The following is a 20,948-nucleotide window of genomic DNA, read 5'->3' as shown; positions in this document are numbered from 1 at the left end:
GTAGCAATTAAAATGAAGGAGAATTCATAAATACTGACAAATAGTATTTATACAAATTTTAATTAGAATTTCATGCATATTATTACATTGCATGTACTTTCATATGGAGTAAAAAACATTAAAAAATGTACATGTACCTACACACAAACGCACATCTGAAGAGGGTGCACTAAATGGTTAATTGAGGATCCATGAGTGTTTACGGTTGGGAGAGGTCCTTTGACCATAAAGTTTGTATCACTCTATCTGTATGTACTATTTTCCCATGGTAATAACTTATATAAATAAAAGCTTTTTATTTAAGTTACTCTTCTTTTATTCAGAACTATGTTCTAGAAAATAGTTTGGGCATGTTTTTCCTTTCAGGCCAATTCAAAAACTTACATTCTGCTAAAGTGTTGAGGACTCATTAAGCCAATATCCTGCCAGTAAATGGAACATTTATCAGATGCATATGTAAACACATGATCCAAAGGAGGGGAAGTTTTTAAAAATAGCTTGTTGTCAGTAGCATTCTTCTCATACTGGGAGAACAAATAAGAATGCTGTTCTATCCCCTTTACATTCATAAAACAATTCAATCTTTAAAACAACCTTTTCGGATGGTAATGTTACTTTCTCATTTTACAGAGAGTGAAACTGAGGCACAGAGAGGTTGTCTGACATATTGCAGGTACTTAGAAGAAAAAAATCAATTGAAATGTGAAAAATAAAGTATTTACATAGATTTCTTTAAGATGAAAGTTGAAAGTGTTACTCCCTCAGTCCTGTCTGACTCTTTGTAACCCCACAGATTGTAGCCTGCCAGGCTCCTCTGTCCTTGGAATTCTCCAGGCAAGACTACTGGAGTGCGTTGGCATTTCCTTCTCCAGGGCGTCTTCCTGACCCAGGGATTGAACTCAGGTCTCCCACATTGCAAGCAGATTCTTTACTGTCTGAGTCACCACTAAAGCTTTTACTAATTATTCCCAGTTGAACTCCAGTCTGGTTATATGTCTCTACCTAAGATACCTCCTACCTGGGATTAGTTATGGGTAAATGTGACTAACTTTCATGAGATACACAACATATACCAGGACATTGTTATATTTAAAAAATATTTAAGCTATAATTTAAGTTCACATTTTTATCACATTTTAATGTCTATAAGGTTGAATATTAAAATTTAAACTATAATGCCAGGAAATTAATTTGCTTAATATAACAACTCTGAGAAAAGCAATTGATATATGGTTACTTATTGATACATCCCCAGAAGGTCCATAATGAAACCCAGGATTTCTGACCCCCAAATCCATATAATTTTATTCTACACACCATGTATTCATCCTTCTTTCTGTATGCCTTGACCATGCCATTGCGCTTGTTCATTCTCTAAATTATAACTTTATAAATTTAGAATTGTCTAAATTCTTGTGTCAAAGACTAGCTTATATTATCTTTTCTGAAGTCTACATATCATACTGTTATTTTCCCTTCTGAAAGTTATTTTGTACATGCATTGTTTCAGGAGTACTCATTCTCTCCCCCTCTTTTGGAGAAGGCGCTGAATTGTAATCCTTGCGCTATCAGACATGCTATTCAGTGAGCAATATATACAGTGTAGGTCTTATGTGAACAACTTATGAGCAATAGTATTTCGCAGGCACACTGGAAAGAAATAGATGTTATTACAAAGAAAGGCTAATGGCAGTGACTGAACACTGAACTTGGAATTCTAAGGTATGAAGAAGCTCTTGATTTTTGCTAATGAATGTTTGGGAATAAAACAAAGACTAGCAAAGACAAAAGAAAGTTAATGGGATTCTTCAACCTAACTGTCAGGGGAATAGCGACCAGGCTCTAAGAGCAGCACTCTCTCATTTCTGGAAGCAAGGGCTGGAACCAGTTTGCCTGGGCCCCAGGGTTCAATGCAGTTCCCTTTGGAAGGATTCAGTTTTATGAATGTTATTAAATTTAGTTAAATGACTTTACACACGGCACAGCATTTGATAATTGGTGGAACATGACTTACTTAACCTGGAGGTTTTTCAGCTAACACCTTCTAGGCGCTCAGTAAGTATACAGAATAAATTCATGACAATTTATTTTATTAAGAAACCTTCCAAATTATTGGCTATTAGGTGTGTCTAGTGGTAATGTAAGTTCAAATTCCTAACTTGAGATTTCTAAAAGGCAGCGGCTGAGAGAAGGGCTTGTGGGTAAGTGGTTCATTTGGGAAAACAGAATGAAGGCAGTAAATGGGGGTGAGCAGGACAAAGAATGAATGTAAGTGAATCTAAACTGTGATAAGATGGCTACCATTGATCCCCTGGCTCCTATCTACTGATGATCTAGGTTTTCCTTATTAAATAATGTACAAATAAAGGGCTTTCCTTGTGGCTCAGATAGTAAAGAATCTGCCTGCAATGCAGGTGACCTGGGTTGGATCCCTGGTTCCAGAAGATCCCCTGGAGATGGGAATGGCTACCCACCCTAGTATTCTGGCCTGGAGAATTCCATGGACAGAGGAGGCTGGTGGGCTGCTATCTGTGCAGTTGCAAAAAGTCTTCCTTAAGATATGTTAATTCTTTAAAATACCATGTGATTGATGAAACAGAACCTTCTAAGTGTCTCAACCAGCAAGTGTCAGGAAGGAAAGCAGGAGATACACTGGTGAGAGGTGTTGTAGAGGGAATCACAAGAATCAAGCTGTTTTCAGGATATAATTGTTAGCAGCTGGTTGTTGTGCAGATGGCTGGAGAAAAGGTAGGTCAGGAGGGTGTAACATTGCAAATAATGTCCAACACATTTAGTGATTACTAACTAAAAATAATATTATTTTGTAGACTTTTCAGCTTAGAGATAAGCTTACATCAGTTCTGTTCAGTTCAGTTCAGTTCAGTCACTCAGTCGTGTCCAACTCTTTGCGAGCCCATGAATCGCAGCACACCAGGCCTCCTTGTCCATCACCATCTCCCGGAGTTCACTCAGAATCACGTCCATCGAGTCAGTGATGCCATCCAGCCATCTCATCCTCGGTCGTCCCCTTCTCCTCCTGACCCCAATCCTTCCCAGCATCAGAAGGATTCAACTCATTTCCAATGAGTCAACTCTTCATGTGAGGTGGCCAAAGTACTGGAGTTTCAGCTTTAGCATCATTCCTTCCAAAGAAATTCCAGGGCTGATCTCCTTCAGAATGGACTGGTTGGATCTCCTTGCAGTCCAAGGGACGCTCAAGAGCCTTCTCCAACACCACAGTTCAAAAGCATCAATTTTTTGGCACTCAGTTTTCTTCACAGTCCAACTCTCACATCCATTCATGACCACTGGAAAAACCATAGCCTTGACTAGACCGACCTTTCTTGGCAAAGTATGTCTGTTTTTCAATATGCTATCTAGGTTGATCATAACTTTCCTGCCAAGGAGTAAGCGTCTTTTAATTTCATGGCTGCAATCACCATCTGCAGTGATTTTGGAGCCTCCCAAAATAAAGTCTGACACTGTTTCCACTGTTCTCCATCTATTTCCCATGAAGTGATGGGACTGGATGCCATGATCTTCATTTTCTGAATGTTGAGCTTTAAGCCAAATTTTTCACTCTCCACTTTCACTTTCATCAAGAGGCTTTTTAGTTCCTCTTCAATTTCTGCCATAAGGGTGATATCATCTGCATATCTGAGGTTATTGATATTTCTCCCAGCATTCTTGATACCAGTTTGTGTTTCTTCCAGCCCAGCGTTTCTCATGATGTACTCTGCATAGAAGTTAAATAAGCAGGGTGACAATATACAGCCTTGATGTACTCCTTTTCCTATTTGGAAACAGTCTGTTGTTCCATGTCCAGTTCTAACTGTTGCTTCCTGACCTGCATATAGGTTTCTTAAGAGGCAGGTCAGGTGGTCTGGTATTCCCATCTCTTTCAGAATTTTCCACAGTTTATTATGATCCACACAGTCAAAGGCTTTGATATAGTCAATAAAGCAGAAATAGATGATTTTCTGGAACTCTCTTGCTGTTTCAGTGATCCAGCTGATGTTCGCAATTTGATCTCTGGTTCCTCTGCCTTTTCTAAAACCAGCTTGAACATCTGGAAATTCATGGTTCACATAGTGCTGAAGCCTGGCTTGGAGAATTTTGAGCATAACTTATAACATGTGAGAGGAGTGCAATTGTGTAGTAGTTTGAGCATTCTTTGGCATTGTCTTTCTTTGGGATGGGAATGAAAACTGACCTTTTCCAGTCCTGTGGCCACTGCTGAGTTTTCCAAATTTGCTGGCATATTGAGTGCAGCACTGTCACAGCATCATCTTTCAGGATTTGAAACAGCTCCACTGGAATTCCATCACCTCCACTAGCTTTGTTTGTAGTGATGCTTTCTAAGGCCCACTTGACTTCACATTCAATCAGCCCATAGTAATAGGGAATCCCAACAATGTGAAGGAATTCATTCTTTTGGGCATTATGAAGAATCCAGAGTTGCGGAAAATCCTCTCTGCTGTGTTTCTAATCATATATGTATCCACCATTTTGAGAAACCTCCTCATTATGGTAACTGTGGTCACAAGTCAGAGTCTGAGATCACCCATGTATTTTTTCCTTACCTTTTAATCCCTTTTGGATGTTTCCTACTCTTCTGCCATTGCCCGCAAGATGATTGTAGACTTCCTCTCTGAGAGCGCTACCATCTCCCTGGAAGGCTGCATGGTCCAGCTCTTTGCTGAGCACTTCTTTGGTGAAGTGGGCATCATCCTTCTCACTGTGATGGCCTATGACTGCTCAGTGGCCATCTGTAAGCTTCTTCACTATGTGACCATCATGAGGCCTTGGATGTGCTGCCTTTTGCTGGGAGTGGTTTGGCTGGGGGGTGGTCCATATATGCAACAATACAACTTTTCTTTATGTATCAAGTACCCTTCTGTGGCCCTAACATCATTGATTATTTTCTGTGAGATTTGTTTCCACTGTTGAAACTGGCCTGCCTGGACACCCTCACCCTGCACCTCTTAATCATCCTCAACAGCAGGATGATGTGTGTTACCATCGTCCTGATTCTCATCATCTCCTATGTGGTCATTCTCTGCTCTGTGAAGTCTTGCAGCTCCAAAGGGCAGCGTAAAGCCCTCTCCACCTGTGGCTCCCACCTCATGGTGGTCATTATGTTCTTTGTGCCTTGCATTTTCTTGTATTTGAGGCCTGTGGCCACTTACCCATAGACAAGGTGATGGCTGTGCCCTTTACCATCATTGTTCCCATGTTAAATCCCCTGATCTACACCTTGAGGAACACAGAGGTAAAAAATGCCATGAGGAAACTGTGGATGAAACAAGGAGCCATGTCTTGTCATTAACTTACATGCTAAGAGAAATTCTTTCCTGAAGGACAATGAGGTCTTACCTCCCATTCATTATAACCCACTTGGGACACAACAAATAATTCAAATCTGGTTAAGAATGCAAACCAATTTAAGTTAATAAAATTAGGTATTGCCTACCTCTCAAGTACATTTTATATTTCATCCCTTTTCTTCAGGCTCTTTGTCTCTCTCTGTCTCTCCCTTCCTTTTTAACTTGTCTTTTGTATATTTCAAGTCTTCCTCAATTCAGAACTTTTGTTTATCTGGTTCCATTTACTGCTGGAATTCTCTTCTCAGAAATTTTGCTTGTCTCGTTCCATCTTATTTTACCTACTTTCAGAACAGTTAGACAAATTTTCCCTGATGACTTTTTCTAGTCATTCCCTTCTATTATTCGCTAATTCTCCACATTAATTCTTCACATTAATGATCACATTAATGATCACAAGCTGTACTTTAAAAATTGTTTCTTTATTTTTATTTTCTCTGTTTCCCCCATAAGATTATAATCCCTGTAAGGGCAGGCATGGCGTTTATTCATGCTGCATGTAGGGCACTGCCAGTCACTTACTAGGTGCTCAATAAATATTACTGAATGAATATAAGACTAAAAGAAGTATATTTTTAAATATCTTCATATTGGGTACAAAGTAAGGGAGAATACATAAATATTAACTCTTTAGGTGATAGAATCTTCCTATCTTATTTGGAAGATAGAATCTTCCTATGGTTTTCATGCTGTCAAATGTCTTTTTTAGAAGTTCTAGAAGGCAGTGTAATTTCAAGTTAGTAGTTTATTGTTTAATATGGAAGACACCACTACAAACATTCTCTACTACTTTTTTTCTTCCTTTAGATAACCTGAATAAGAAATAGCCATGTCAGCATAATTCAGAATCTGTTGTCTATATCTTAAAGTTATACAATTCTTTATGAGAAGAGAGCAACTATTTAGACATAAATTTTTCTTTAACTATGGGAAGAACTATCCTTGCTGTTAAATTTGAGAGTTTAGTTTCTAAATCCAAAAGATGTTATTTTCTTCCAGATCTTGCTTTGTATGTCACTAGAGACACATTGATACATTGCTTAAATAGAAATATGGGAAGACTAAGGTTTTAGTCTAACTTAGTGTTCCATTATGGTTTTCTTACTTTTAAAAAATATATGATGCATATGATGATAATAATTACAGTATCAGTTTAGTATTTCATACAAGCATGACATATAAAACAGTATTTTATCTTTAAACATAGAATGTGTATGTGCAAAAGCATTGCAAACTATTTTCAATAACTATGAAGTACATATACTTTTTGAAGAATCTTTGCCAAGTTTGTATGAAGCGTCAGCTACTCTTACAGGATTGGGCTATACAATAATGACTAAGGCAATACATTTGACTTTTGTCCTGGAGTTGGCTTCGTCCAGAAGTCAAGAATACTAAAGATACTAAAGAAGACAAGGTATTAAAATGAAAATAAGGCCATAAGTTGATAACTGATATTCAGAAAATTTTAATGAAGTGGCACATGTGTGACTGGATAGCTCTAGTTAGGTGAACAAAAGGGGCTATTCTGAGAGTGTATGCAAAACTGAGGTCTGAATGATGAGATAGGACCATCCTTAAGCACACCAGTGGGAAGAAAATTCAAGGCAAGAGAAAAGCTTGGGGGTAAACACTAAGATAGGAACCACCCTGAAGTGAAGATCAAGGTAATCTATATACAGAGGACAGGAGAGAATTTGGTAGAAGGTGAAATGTAAAAGATAAGCAGAGCCATGATGAAATGATTTATTATTTTCTAAATCTCATGTTCAAAAAGAGCATGGACTTCAAAATAACTCTATTAATAATAATGAAAAATCAAACCCTTCATGAGCTTATGGATGACATAGACTATTTCTGTCAAACATCTTTGCACAGAACTTCCATTTGAATTTTGCTGCATCAATGGCAGAATGTAATATTTACTGCCTGCTTACAATATCTAAAATTTGAATTTCTAGATTCACTTTACAATTATTTTCCCTGCTTCCTGTCAAAGAAGAAGAAAAAATTCATGGCATTGTAATAACCTACATGTGTAAGAACTGTGTAAGAACATTTGAGGATCATTTTTTTCTCTGTTTTAATTGTGGAATTAAAGAATAGGGAAGATCACAATGAGATCCCTAACCTTAAATGTTTGTAATATTTTGGTAATTTTCCCAGCAGCAAGTTTAGATATAGAATTTGTCCCTTCTATTACTTAGGTAAGAGCTCTTCTGGCCATTCATGCAGAAATTATTTCCTGTCATTTAGATGCCACAATATTTTTCTCTAATGTGTTCTATAGGTCCCTCTAATTATTTCACATGAAATAGCTTTACTCAGTAAACATTTATTTAGCAGCTCAATGGATGACCTTTTTTGTCTTTTTAAATAAACCTTGGTCTTACTGCTTATTTTTATAGAAACTTGCTGTTGCTAATATTAGATTGTAAACCATATGATATCTATATCAGAACTGAAAAATTCAATATTACTCATGATACAGAAATATCAAAGTGTAGGAATAAAATGGTGTTTTAATTTGAAAGAGAGTATTGGTAAAAAAAAACAAAACAAACAAAAAACAAAACAAACAAACAAAAAAAACTGCTGCAAACATCAAACTTACTGGGAAACATTAGATGAACTTATTTCCTATTTCAGTTAAAAAATTTAAGTCATCAGAAGAAATTTCTCCAGACTCTTACAACTTTATCTGCTCATTTGCCAGCAACCATTCGGTTACATACAGGCTTCCCTGGTGAGTCAGATGGTAAAGAATCTGCTTTCAATGCAGGAGATGTGGGTTCAGTCCCTGGGTAGGGAAGATCCCCTGGAGAAGGGAATGGCTACCCGTTCTAGAATTCTTGCCTGGAGAATTCCACGGACAGAAGAGCTTGGTGGGCAGTACATGAGGTTGCAAAGAGTCGGACACAACTGAATGCCATATAACATTCAATCATATGATAACCTCTTGAGTCTTCTAAATGCATTTTCTGTTCTATCCGAAGGCAACCAACATCATACGCACTGGACTTCATCTTATACTTCACATGAAGACATTGGTCAAAAATATCTTGTATCTCTATTAATTCATCTGCATTCCCCTTTTCCGGAATCATTTTACGTCAGCAAAGAAGTAATCTATTATCTAGCTCATCCTTAAAAATGAAATCTCTTGATCCCATTCCCTTTATCATCTATGACTTCATTTCATTCTCTTTGCTTTGTAACAAAAATCAGAGGATTTTGTAATACCTCTCTCCAATTTGTCTCCTTCTATTCTCTTTAACCATATTCAGTCACACTTCAGTTATTATATTAACACTGAAAATGCTCTTTTCGATGTCATCTGTGACCTCTATGCCACTAGATACAGCACTCATCACTTGCTTCTCATATTACAAAATCCATCAGCAGCATTTCATCCAGTCTTCTTTGGCACACTCTCTTTATTTATTTATTTATTTTTACTTTATAATATTGTATTGGTTTTGCCATACATCAACATGAATCCACCACGGGTGTACACATGTTCCCCATCCTGAAGCCCCCCCCCCCGCCCCCCCCCATACCATCCCTCTGGGTCATCCAGTGCACCAGCCCCGAGCATCCTGTATCATGCATCGACCCTGGTCTGGTGATTCATTTCACATATGATATTATATTTTAAAAGACCACAATTCCCAAATTAACTCTAGGTCAAATGGCTTTCCTGAGGTTGAAATCTGGAAATCCAAGTTCCTCCATAGTATTCCTCCTGAGACTAACAGATTTCTTAAACTGTGCTAAAGCTGTGCCCAGGTTCTTCCTTCATCCCCAAACCTACTTTAGTTACAACATTCTCTGTCTCAGCTGATGGCATATCTGGTCTCTCATTTTCACCCCATGTCTATAAGAAAATCTTTTTGGTTCAAACTTCAGTGGTGGTAGTGGCGGTTTAGTCGCCAAATCATGTCCGACTTTTGCAACCCCAGTGACTGTGGCCCACCAGGTTCCTCTGTCCATGGAATTTTCCTGGCAAGAATACTGGAGTGGGTTGCCATGCTCTCCTCCAGGGGATCTTCCTGACCCAGGGATCAAACCAACATCTCCTGCATTGCAGGCAGATTCTTTTCTACTGAGCCACAGGGAAAGCCTTTAGACCTATTACCTAGTATCAAACTACTATCATTTTTCACCTGAATTATTGAAATGCCTCAAACATTTTTGCTGTTGTTCAGTCACTTGGTTGTGTTTAACTCTTTGTGACCCCATGGGCTGCACCACACCAGGATTCTCTGTCCTTCATCATCTCCTGGAGTTTGCTGAAATTCATGTCCATCAAGTTGATGATGCCATCCAGCCATCTCATCCTCTGTCATCCCCTTCTCCTCCTGCCTTCAATCTTTCCCAGAATCAGGGTTTTTCTAATGAGTTGGCTCTTCACATCAGGTGGCCAAAGTATTGGAGCTTCAGTTTCAACATCAGTCCTTCCAATGAATATGCAGTGTTGATTTCCTATAGGATGGACTGTTTTGATCTCCTTGCAGTCTAACAGACTTTCAAGAGTCTTCTCCAATACCACAGTTCAAAAGCATTGATTCATCGATGCTTAGCCTTTTTTATGGTCCAACTCACATCCATATATGACTACTGGTAAATCCATAACTTTGACTAGATGACTCTTTGTTGGCAAAGTAATCTCTCTGCTTTTTAATATGCTATCTAGGTTTATCACAACTTTTCTTCCAAGAAGGAAGCATCTTTTAATTTCTTGGCTACAGTCATCCTCTGTAGTGATTCTGGTGCCAAAGAAGATAAAGTCTGTCACTGTTTCCACCATTTTCTCATATCTATTTGCCGTGAATTGATGGGACCAGATGCCATGATCTTAGTTTTTTAAATGTTGAGTTTTAAGCCAAATTTTTCACTCTCCTCTTTCACTTCATTTCTACTCTTCCTGTTTTTATTTTGGCATTTTCTGTTCTAGTACTCTATCCTCAACACAGCACTCACTATTATCCATTAAACTAGTAACTCAGTTTGTATCACACTTTACAAGTCCTCTCCATGTCACTCAAGCTAAAAGCTAAAATTCTTACAATTAGTAAATCCAGGTAGCTCTAACTGGCTGCCCTGCTATCTCTCTGAACCCAACTCTTATGAGTGACCCCTTACTGGCACCAGTCTGTCCCTCATACTGGCCAGTGTGTTCTTGCTGTAGAGTCTTTACATGGTCTTTACGTTGTATATTTCTTTCTGCATGGTATAATTTGTTCCAGTCATCAGGATAGCTAATTCACTTTACATTTATAAATGGGAAGAGCCGATATTTTAGGTAGTACTGCCGTTAAGCCCAGGCAAGCAGGGCCATTATTCTTCTCTCCATATGTTGAAAGTCTTCTGAGAATTTTTCAAAACTCTTTTGCAGTATCTGGGACTAGGAAATACCTTCTACTGGGACGTTCCAGCCAGGGTTAGACTACACCATTCTCATATCTCTCTTTCCCCTTCTGGGTTCTCTCTGATGCTCTATCCCACCCATGGGGTCCACCAGATATTCTCCAAGGCTCTGTATTCTTCACCTGGGAAGTTATATATGGCCCCATGGTCAGGACCTTGGTTCCAGAAGGGCAGTTTAGCAAGCAAATAGCTTCCACTAGCTTGTTCGTTGTTTTTGTTTTTTTCTTATGATATTGTATTCAATTGATTAGTAGGATGGTGTTCACATTGCTGATTTGGGGAACACAAGACCCATTAAGGATCTAAACTATATGTGGTCCCTTTCTGACCCTTGACTTGGGCCAGATGTCTGGCCCTTCTCAGCTCTCACCTGTCCAAGGCTGACTGCAGTACCACCATATACAGTAGTATAGGCACATATCCTATGCCCTGTTCATTTTTCCTACTGATACCCAAGAAGGTCATCCCAGTGCTTCTTTAGGCTCTATGCTACGCATCTGTCAGTTGTTCAGAGGCAGCTGTGCTTAACTTCTGCAAGGGCTTTACATTGCTCTATAGTGGAACTGGTCCTCTCTTGCTTCCATGGATGTGGTGGCACTGTGCTTTCCTGTGCTGATGCTAAACCATGGGGGATGAGGAATATAACTAGCAAGCATGGTACCACTTTTCTTTGTCTGCAGTCAGGTCTCTCACCTATTGTGCCTACTGGTGGTGGTGAGTGGAAGGCAGGCTGTGGTCAGTGTTGAAAAAATCTCCTTCTAGGAATGCAGTGATTATAGCCTAAGGAATTTAAAGGATGACATGGTTGGAAGCTGAGTAATTCTTTACTTCTGCTGTGCAGTTCCTAGTATGACCAGGAAATGAATTAGTGTTCACATTTTACATCAGGCTCTAGTCCTCAAAATTTGTTTGTGCTCATTAATAAGGAAATATTGTTGAGAAAATAGTTGGTCAGCAATAACTGTGGACAGTCTAATAAACAAGGCAGCTTATCAGTTATGATATAAAGCATAGTAAATATATGGTAAAAAGGAACTTCAGAGGCATTATTCCAAAATACAAGGGTTCTAAAGAGAACAGGAGGAAGTGGGTTCTAGAACTGAACAGGAAGAGATGCTTGGACACCAGGAAGTTTCTTTCGGTGCTCTTATTGATAAAAAACAAATACATAAGTACATCTTCTTTACCTGTGACTCTAAGTTCCCAGCACTAAATCACTATATCTCGCATACCCATTAATTTTCTAATATATTTTAGTAATAATATTATAGTGCAGTCCTTTACAAATTATATGGCTTGTTCTGTACACCCCAACAGAGACCCTGATTTAAGACACTACTGTTCTGTGACGAACTAACAGAACATCCCTAAATGACAAAGTATATTTTCATGGAAATTGATAATCCAGCTCTAATATTTATAAGGGAGTATGCCTGGATTTGCATAGCCTTGATGATAAAACAATATAAAAAAAAATAGAGAGAGGGAACTAGATTTACCAGACCACAGGCATATCATAAAGCTTTTTTTTTTTTTTTTTGTAAATTTTTTTTGTGTGCCCAGTTAAGAAAAATTCTAAAGAACAGAAGAAATGACTCAAAACTGAGCCATCTATCTTTGGAGATACACATTTTGTAATTTAATTAATGATGAAGGTGGAACTTTAATCTGTCAGGAACTTTGATCTGTCAGGAAGTGTGTCAGTTCAGTTCAGTCACTCAGTCATGTCTGACTCTTTGAGACCCCATGAATCGCAGCACTCCAGGCCTCCCTGTCCATCACCATCACCTGGAGTTCACTCAGACTCATGTCCATCGAGTCAGTGATGCCATCCAGCCATCTCATCCTCTGTCATCCCCTTCTCCTCCTGCCCCCAATCCCTCCCAGCATCAGAGTCTTTTCCAATGAGTCAGCTCTTCGCATGAGGTGGCCAAAGTACTGGAGCTTCAGGTTCAGCATCATTCCTTCCAAAGAAATCCCAGGGTTGATCTCCTTCAGAATGGACTGGTTGGATCTCCTTGCAGTCCAAGGGACTCTCAAGAGTTTTCTCCAACACCACAGTTCAAAGCATCAGTTCTTCGGTGCTCAGCCTTCTTCACAGTCCAACTCTTACATCCATACATGACCACAGGAAAAACCATAGCCTTGACTAGACGGACTTTAGTCGGCAAAGTAATGTCTCTGCTTTTCAATATGCTACCTAAGTTGGTCATAACTTTTCTTCCAAGGAGTAACCGTCTTTTAATTTTATGGCTACAATCACCATCTCCAGTGATTTTGGAGCCCCCCAAAAATAAAGTCTGACACTGTTTCTACTTTGTCTCCATCTATTTCCCATGAAGTGATGGGACCGGATGCCATGATCTTCGTTTTCTGAATGTTGAGCTTTAAGCCAACTTTTTCACTCTCCTCTTTCACTTTCATCAAGAGGCTTTTTAGCTCCTCTTCACTTTCTGCCATAAGGGTGGTGTCATCTGCATATATGAGGTTATTGATATTTCTCCCAGCAGTCTTGATTCCAGCTTATGTTTCTTCCAGTCCAGCGTTTCTCATGATGTCCTCTGCATATAAGTTAAATAAGCAGGGTGACAATATACAGCCTTGACATACTCCTTTTCCTATTTGGAACCAATCTGTTGTTCCATGTCCAGTTCTAACTGTTGCTTCCTGACCTGCATACAGATTTCTCAAGAGGCAGGTTGGATAAATCCTAGAAGGGCATCTTGTCACTTATCTTCCCTCTGCCTCATCCCCTTATTTTTGTGATTTTTCTCTGTGCATCTTTCTCTCTTTCTCTGATTTTAAGGTTTTTTCAGTTCACCTTATTTTTTTTCATGGATAACCTGCTTGTTATATGATCTTCCCCGCTCCATCTTGATGCTATTATTTCAGTGTTGTCCCACTCACTTCCTCTAACAGAAACAAATAATAAAGAATTAACCAAAGGAAGACATGGAATAAAGTAGAAGATACTAAGTTTGCTTTCAAGTAAGAACTAAGGTTCCAGGATTAATTGCTGGAGTCCTGCAATTGAGTCATAACTTCAAAATATCATCTCCTTCAGGAGTGTGGCCCACTGTCAGATGGTTAACACTTGTCCCTTAACACCATAGTCAAATGAAACCTAGGCACTTATGGGTTTCACTTTTCTGATGAATCATTTCAGAACTGCTTCTTTCTATGAGGTGTAAGAATATATAGGGCAACAAACTCCTCACTGTGGCCTGTCTTTGCAGGGACCTCATGAACTAAGTCTAGACTTTCCCAATCCTAATGTTGCATTTCATCAGAGTAAACAGACCTGTCATTCCTCCCACCTTTTTTTTCCCCTCAAAAAAATGAAAAGAGAAAAATTCCTTTAGTCTCTAGAAATTGTGCACTTTGTTTTAAACTCATGGTGTGTCAGGGCTAGGTACTGACAGAAGAAAATAACATCTTGGATTAATGTACACGTTTTGTACATTTATAAAGTTTGTTGTTCTTTAATCAGTACAATTACATTCTTGTCCTGAAATGGTGTGTGTCTTCATTGTCTGATACTTTGCCTAGTCCCAGAACTCACCTTTTTGCATTTAGTGCACACAAGCATTTCATCTCAATTCTGCAGAGACACTATATTTTGTCTCATACTCTGATCTATTCCATAAGAGCTTAGAGAAAAATCTGAACAAAGTTTTTGGTCAACCCAATACAAAGTTTTCCATTTCTGAATATGAAGGAAAAGGAAACCATCTTTAAATACAAACACTAGGATCATTTAAAAAAGAAAAAAAAAAGTCTTAAATTGTCAGGGGCCATAGAAGTTTTGCAAACACTCAACTAAGTCAAACCACAGATAATTGTGCCTTCAAATATCATGATGGGAAATTGCTAAACCCTGAGGGCACTGAGAAGTAGTTGTGTGGGTTCATGACCTCACAGGGAACCTCTTTAAATTCCAGTTGGAAGTTAAGCAGGAAAGTTTTCTTCTTTCTTTATTTTAGGGACCATATTGAAGACAGCCCCTGAGAAGCATCAGGAAAAAGGCTCGACTTCATCTGCCAGAGCTGCCTTCCCTTTCTCTTAGGCATGGAAGTAAGACTTAGAAACATACTTCACTTTCTGGCCAGCTATTGAATAGACTTCTTTCCATAGAGAACAGAAAACTGCCATTATGAGAATTTTCAAGAAGCTGACACATGATGAGATTTAGAATTCACATTTTTGCATATTCAGAGAGGATTTTAAATGGGGATATAGTACTTAAAATTAAGGACATTGTGAAAAAGACAACCAAGTCTAAGGCAAGGTAGGCTGTCTACTCTGGGACTAGCTATATAACTGTGTTTGGCCTTAGAATTTTATCTTATTGTTTTTTAACAACTTAATTTATGTATTAATTTGGCTGCCCCAGGACTCTGTTTCTGTGTGGGCTTTTCTCTAGTTGTGGGGAGGGAAAGCTGCTCTCTAGTTCTGGGCTTCTCCTTGCAGTCACTTCTTTTGGTGTGGAGCATGGCCTCTAGGATGCGTGGGCTTCAGTATCTGTGCTCCCAGGCCCCAGAGCACAGGAGCCATAGTTGTGGGCACAGTCTGAGCTGCTCCATGGCATGTGGAATCTTCACCAATCAGGGGTCAAATCTGGGTCTCCTGCATGGCCAGGTGGATTCTTGACCTCTGAGCCACCCAGCAAGCCCTATAATTTTTATCTTCAATGGAGATTATATTTTAATTACCTCAAAGACTTGGAAACAAATAAAATAATAACTGAGATTTGATTTGGCAGTGCTTAACACATATTAAGTGTCCAATAAGTAACAACTATTGAATGCTAACATGTTTGGAGGGCTAGGAAAACCTATTACTTGAACTCTAATGATATTAGATCTCTCTCCAGGTTTTCTTTAATTTAAATCCTGATAACTATTAAATGCAACAAGTGAATATTTTGTCATAACTAATCAATGATATTTTCTTTTTTCTTTTTTAGTATATTCTTATTTATCATGCATTCTTTAATACTGTCCCTCATCCTATTGATTTAGATTTAAAACTGGAACTTTTCTGAAGCTCTATAAATGATACCAAGATAGGAGAATGGCAATTCAAGTACTGTTCACCATTTACAGTGTTATTGATAATAACATAGTACTTAATATCCTACCAAAAATGCTAATGAATGTCTCAAGGAAGGACAAGAAGGATAAGAAAGTGTGTCTTAAACCACAGGGAAGAGTCTTCTGATTTTAAATTTGTTCACTTAATTTTTCTAAGTGCACTTGATGTCAAATAGCACTGTTTTTCTCCTAGAATTGCTCAAGCATTTAAATGGATGAAGTTCTGAGCTGCCCTAGTGCTAGTTATTGTGCCTTTGTCTCTTAAAATGAACTAAATTACTAAGACAGCAGAGGAAAGAAGGCTCAGGTATACATTAGGAAGGACATATATAACATTGAAAGGTTATTTGAAATCCTAGAAATAGTTGATACATTTAGGAAAATCAGCAGAGCAATATTGAGAGGCAAGAAAAGGATCTGACATCTACAAAGAACACATTTCTCAGATTGTCAAGGAAAGGAATATGCTTAACTAGATAGGGAAAGAATAAATCCTTCCTAGTTGAAATGAATAATAATCCTGGATGAAAAAGACAGTGATTTTGATGAACATAACAGGGAGGTTAATTAGAATAGGGTAGTATCTTAATTTAAGCTTGAAATATAATTGATCTCATTTAGTTGCTAAGTTGTGTCTGACTCTTTGTGACCCCATAGACACTCCGGGCTCTCCTATCCTTCACTGTCTCCCAGAGTTTGCTCAAATTCATGTCCATTGAGTCAGTGATGCCATCTGACCATCTTATCCTCTGCCACCCCCTCCTCCTTTTGCATTCTATCTTTCCCAAGATCAGGGTTTTTTCCAATGAGTCCATTCTTTACATCAGGTGGCCAGTGCTGGAGCTTCATTTTTAGCATCAGTCCTTCCAATGGATATGTAGGGTTTCCTTTAAAACACTATTTATAAGGACCAGCTTACGACCAGTATCTCATATAGTTTTGAATAGTGTATATATTTCAAAGTTGAAACAGGAATTCATATTATTTTCAGAATGATATTGGGATAGTATTATTGCCAAAATGAATAGAGAGCAATAGAAGGAAGTAGAAATAGTGGGGAGGCACCATTCCTGGATGGATCAGAGGTAAATGATCCACTTTCAATGCAGGAATCACAGAATATGCTTGTTTGATCTCTGGGTCAGGAAGATTCCCTGGTAAAGGAAATGGCAACCCACCACAGTACTCTTGCTGGAGAATCCCATGGACAGGGGAGCCTGACAGATTACAGACCATGGGGCTACAAAGAGTTGGACACACCTGATCAACTAAGCATGAGCACGCACCCCAGGCATGGTCCAGAGTCACTAGTTCATGGTTTGAGGGGCCCTGTGCAGTCTCTGGTGCAGTCACAAATTCTAAAGGATATGGCTATCAAGAAAGGTGATGAACTCTTCTAGGAGGAATGTAAAAAGAATAAACTGTTTCCTAAATAATTATATGAAATGAAAGTTCATATCACACTGAGTACAGAGGATGGGAAAGTCTGGACCCATGACTCAGCTCTTTGTGGATGGTTTAGAATAGCTAAAAGTGTTTAGTATGTTCATTCCACCTATGAAAATTAGTGATACTGAACAGATAGTAAAATTATCCTCAAATTCCATCTTTTTCTGAACTGTTTCAGTGATGGAGAAGATGGTATTAGGGGTTTTAACCTTGATTTTTAATGTCAAAACTGCTTGTATCAAGAAGTGCATATACTTATACCAAGAAGTATATACTCAATATATGGGTATTGAGAGTAAATTCTCTACCATTTTCAAATGTTCCCTTCTTGCTTTTAAAATTGTATTGAAATGTCTATACAGATCTGCAGTTATTACAATTTTTATTTTTGTTTTTCTTATTTAACATATTGTAAAATGCTTCACCATCTATATTATTGACTAGTATTTTAGTTATAGAATATTATGTTATTAAGTTGTAGTGGTCTGATTTACATAAATATCTTATTATTGAACATTTCAGATATTTCTGAATTTTCACTATTATAAATGACATGACATCATCTTCCATGATAAAACTTATAGCATCTCATTTCACTTTTAGAATAAATTTCAGTGTTGGGGTTACCAGTATAATGAATACAAAAATATTTATGATTCTGAAAATACTTTCTACTTATTTCCATAATAATTATTAAGAATATTTTTCAAAATGGTGAAATGAACATTTAATAATTATCATTAACACCATATTTTTTCATACTTCACTAATTTTCCCACTAAAGTCTCTTTTCTGTTCTAGGATTCAATCCAGGCCAACCCATTGCATTTAGAACAATTGTCTTTTAAATGACATCAAATCATACATCTTGTGATCATAAACTATGAGAACACTGTATTCTCCATTGTCAATGTTTTAATTCTATTTGTGGAAATTTCTCTTATCTGAAAAAAAGATGATGAATTGTTTATATTTAGTGAGCACTTTAATTTTAAAATGATATTTATCTTAAACACCCCAGATAAGGGAGATTAACAGCCTAAGAATTATTTTTAGAGCCTCGTTCTTTCCCCTCACCCTTTACATTATTTGATTTGTGTGTGTGTGTGTGTGTGTGTACAATGATGCTACCTGAAAAAGAAATAGAGACATGTGGGTCTGAAAGTCACAATAATTTGTTCAGAGAGTATTATGAATATTTAAAAGTGTACTCCAACAACTGAAATAGTGCATAACACATAGTAAGTAGTTTGTAAATTTATTGGAAGGTTGAATGAATGGATAAATGAATGAATCTTCTTTCTTTATTAAAAGTTCAAGCATTTAAATATATCTTCACTATAACCAATAAAATATTTTATATTTGTGAATAAGTAAAAGGATGCGTAAAAATACTTCCCATTCTTGATCATGATGAGGCAGGAATTAGAACTAAAAACTGTCATTTCTACTTTTGCCAATGGCTCTGAGGACTTGTTCTTACCATTTACTGTGATTTTCTTCTGTATTTTTAACTGTGTAAATGTTTTTATCAGTATTGCCTTATCAGATCCTCACAAGAACCTTATCAATAGCTGTTTTAACTATATTCAGTTGCAGAGGTAGCATCCAAGCCTTAGATTTTTAAGTTGCTTTTCCCCATCACATAGTACAACTAAGTAGAGGAGCCTAGATTTGAAGCTAGTTCAGTATGAACCTGGAGTTGATATTCTTCCTCATTTAATTTTATTATGTCTCTTGCCTTCATCCAAGGATAAGCTGCTGCTGCTGCTGCTGCTGCTGCTGCTGCTGCTGCTGCTAAGTCGCTTCAATCGTGTTCGACTCTGTGCGACCCCATAGATGGCAGCCCACTAGGCTCCTCCGTCCATGGGACTTTCCAGGCAAGAGTACTGGAGTGGGGTGCCATTGCCTTCTCCAAAGGATAAGCTGATAACTGCTAAATCATATGTTTACTATATATATTTTTCTCTTTTTTTAAAAGACCATTATCCTAGATATTTTTACTTTAATTATTTTAAAATGTTTTCCTTTTTCTTTTTTAAATTATGAAAGTATGATAACACACGAGCAACTTGGAAAATACAGTATAAAGTTACATATAGTTCTACTATATATTACAATTAGTTTTTAAGTAGATAAATTGGAGTTTCAATAACAAACTCTCAAAAATTGATAGAGTGAATAGAAAGAAAAGTAGAAGGATATAGTAGACCCGAAAAGAACTATGAACCAATTCTAGACAAGCCCCAACATAATTAAATTTGTACAGTTTTCACACAAAAGCAGGATACAAATTCTAATAAATTGTCATTGACTGATCTGATGATCTTACATGGTTTGCTTTATATTTTTCTGTTCGTGGTGATGACTTGTAACTGGGTACGAAGTTCATAGTGCAGACACTTTCAGAGTGTCTATTATGCTGGAAACACAATGGAAATACATTTCAAAGTAAGTCGAAACACAAATGTTAGTTAACATAAAACTGTATATGCTAGTCTTTCTAATATTATAAATTGCTTTTGTTAGCTGTAAGTGACAGTCACAAAAATCAGCTTATTTTTATTTCTCATGGTAAGTTTAATTTTTGGCCTTATTCTATTATTTAACACACACACACACACACACACACACTCACATGCCATTTGACTGATAAATTTCTTTTATATGTACAGAGGAAGACACAATCCTTCACAGATATACGTTGCTATGGAAAATGAAGTCAAAATGTGGAGTAATAATCTGAATGGCTTATGAAATCTTTGTGTGGGTAAGTTGTCTGGCTTTTTAAATGAGAGAATAGAAACTAAAATTGGTAAGGTGTTTTACCATAAGCAACATTTTCACATTTTCCAATTTGACCCTCACTATAATCCTGTGAAATGAGTAAGGAGGTTAGACATGATCATCCTTATATTACAATGTGCTTGAGTGCGTAGTCGTCACTCAGTGATGTCCAACCCTTTGCAACCCCAGGGACTGGAGCCTACTAGGCTCTTCTGTTCATGGAATTATCCAGGCAAGAATACTGTAGCATGTTGCCATTTCCTACTCCAGGGGGATACAATAAAGTCATATAAATTTGAAACAGATATCCTTGGATCTTGATCAGATTGGGCCACATTACATAAATCATTAGTAAACAAATTAAGCATTCAGACTCTGGCTATATTCAGCATCCCTCACCTATGCAGTTGTTGCTTATCTGTATCTGTAAGTAACTGGGCTGTTACCTTCTGATTCTATTAATACCTCATTTGCCCTGCATCCTTAATCAAGAGCCATCATTCAAACATGAACAGGGGAATCAGAAAGTTTTAACCTCTACAATGAATGGAGACTTTAGAAAGGCCCCTGCTTTCAAGTTCCTGCTAGAAAATTTCTGCTTCTTTCCCTATAGAGCAGGTGGGATGGACTTGAGTGTTAAAGTCAGAGATTTGGGGTTAAAATTCCAGACCCAGCACCTGCTATTTGTTATATTTTTATCTCCTTAAAAATGAATTTCCTACCAGTAAGATAAGGGTAAGAAGATCTAACATGAGTTATTTTCTACCCACTAGAACCTGAAGAGTTGCTTCCTTCCATGATTTAA

General features: G+C 37.7%; 1 pseudogene; it reads right to left on the bottom strand.

The window, feature by feature from the left end:
* LOC120882208 overlaps positions 1-20,948 on the bottom strand; it is a 933,819-nt pseudogene that overhangs the window by 330,689 nt on the left and 582,182 nt on the right.

Source organism: Oryx dammah, unplaced genomic scaffold (assembly GCF_014754425.2).
Source record: "Oryx dammah isolate SB20612 unplaced genomic scaffold, SCBI_Odam_1.1 HiC_scaffold_2, whole genome shotgun sequence".
NCBI classification, from domain to species: Eukaryota; Metazoa; Chordata; class Mammalia; order Artiodactyla; family Bovidae; genus Oryx; species Oryx dammah.
This window is presented reverse-complemented; position numbering and strand designations above follow the sequence as displayed.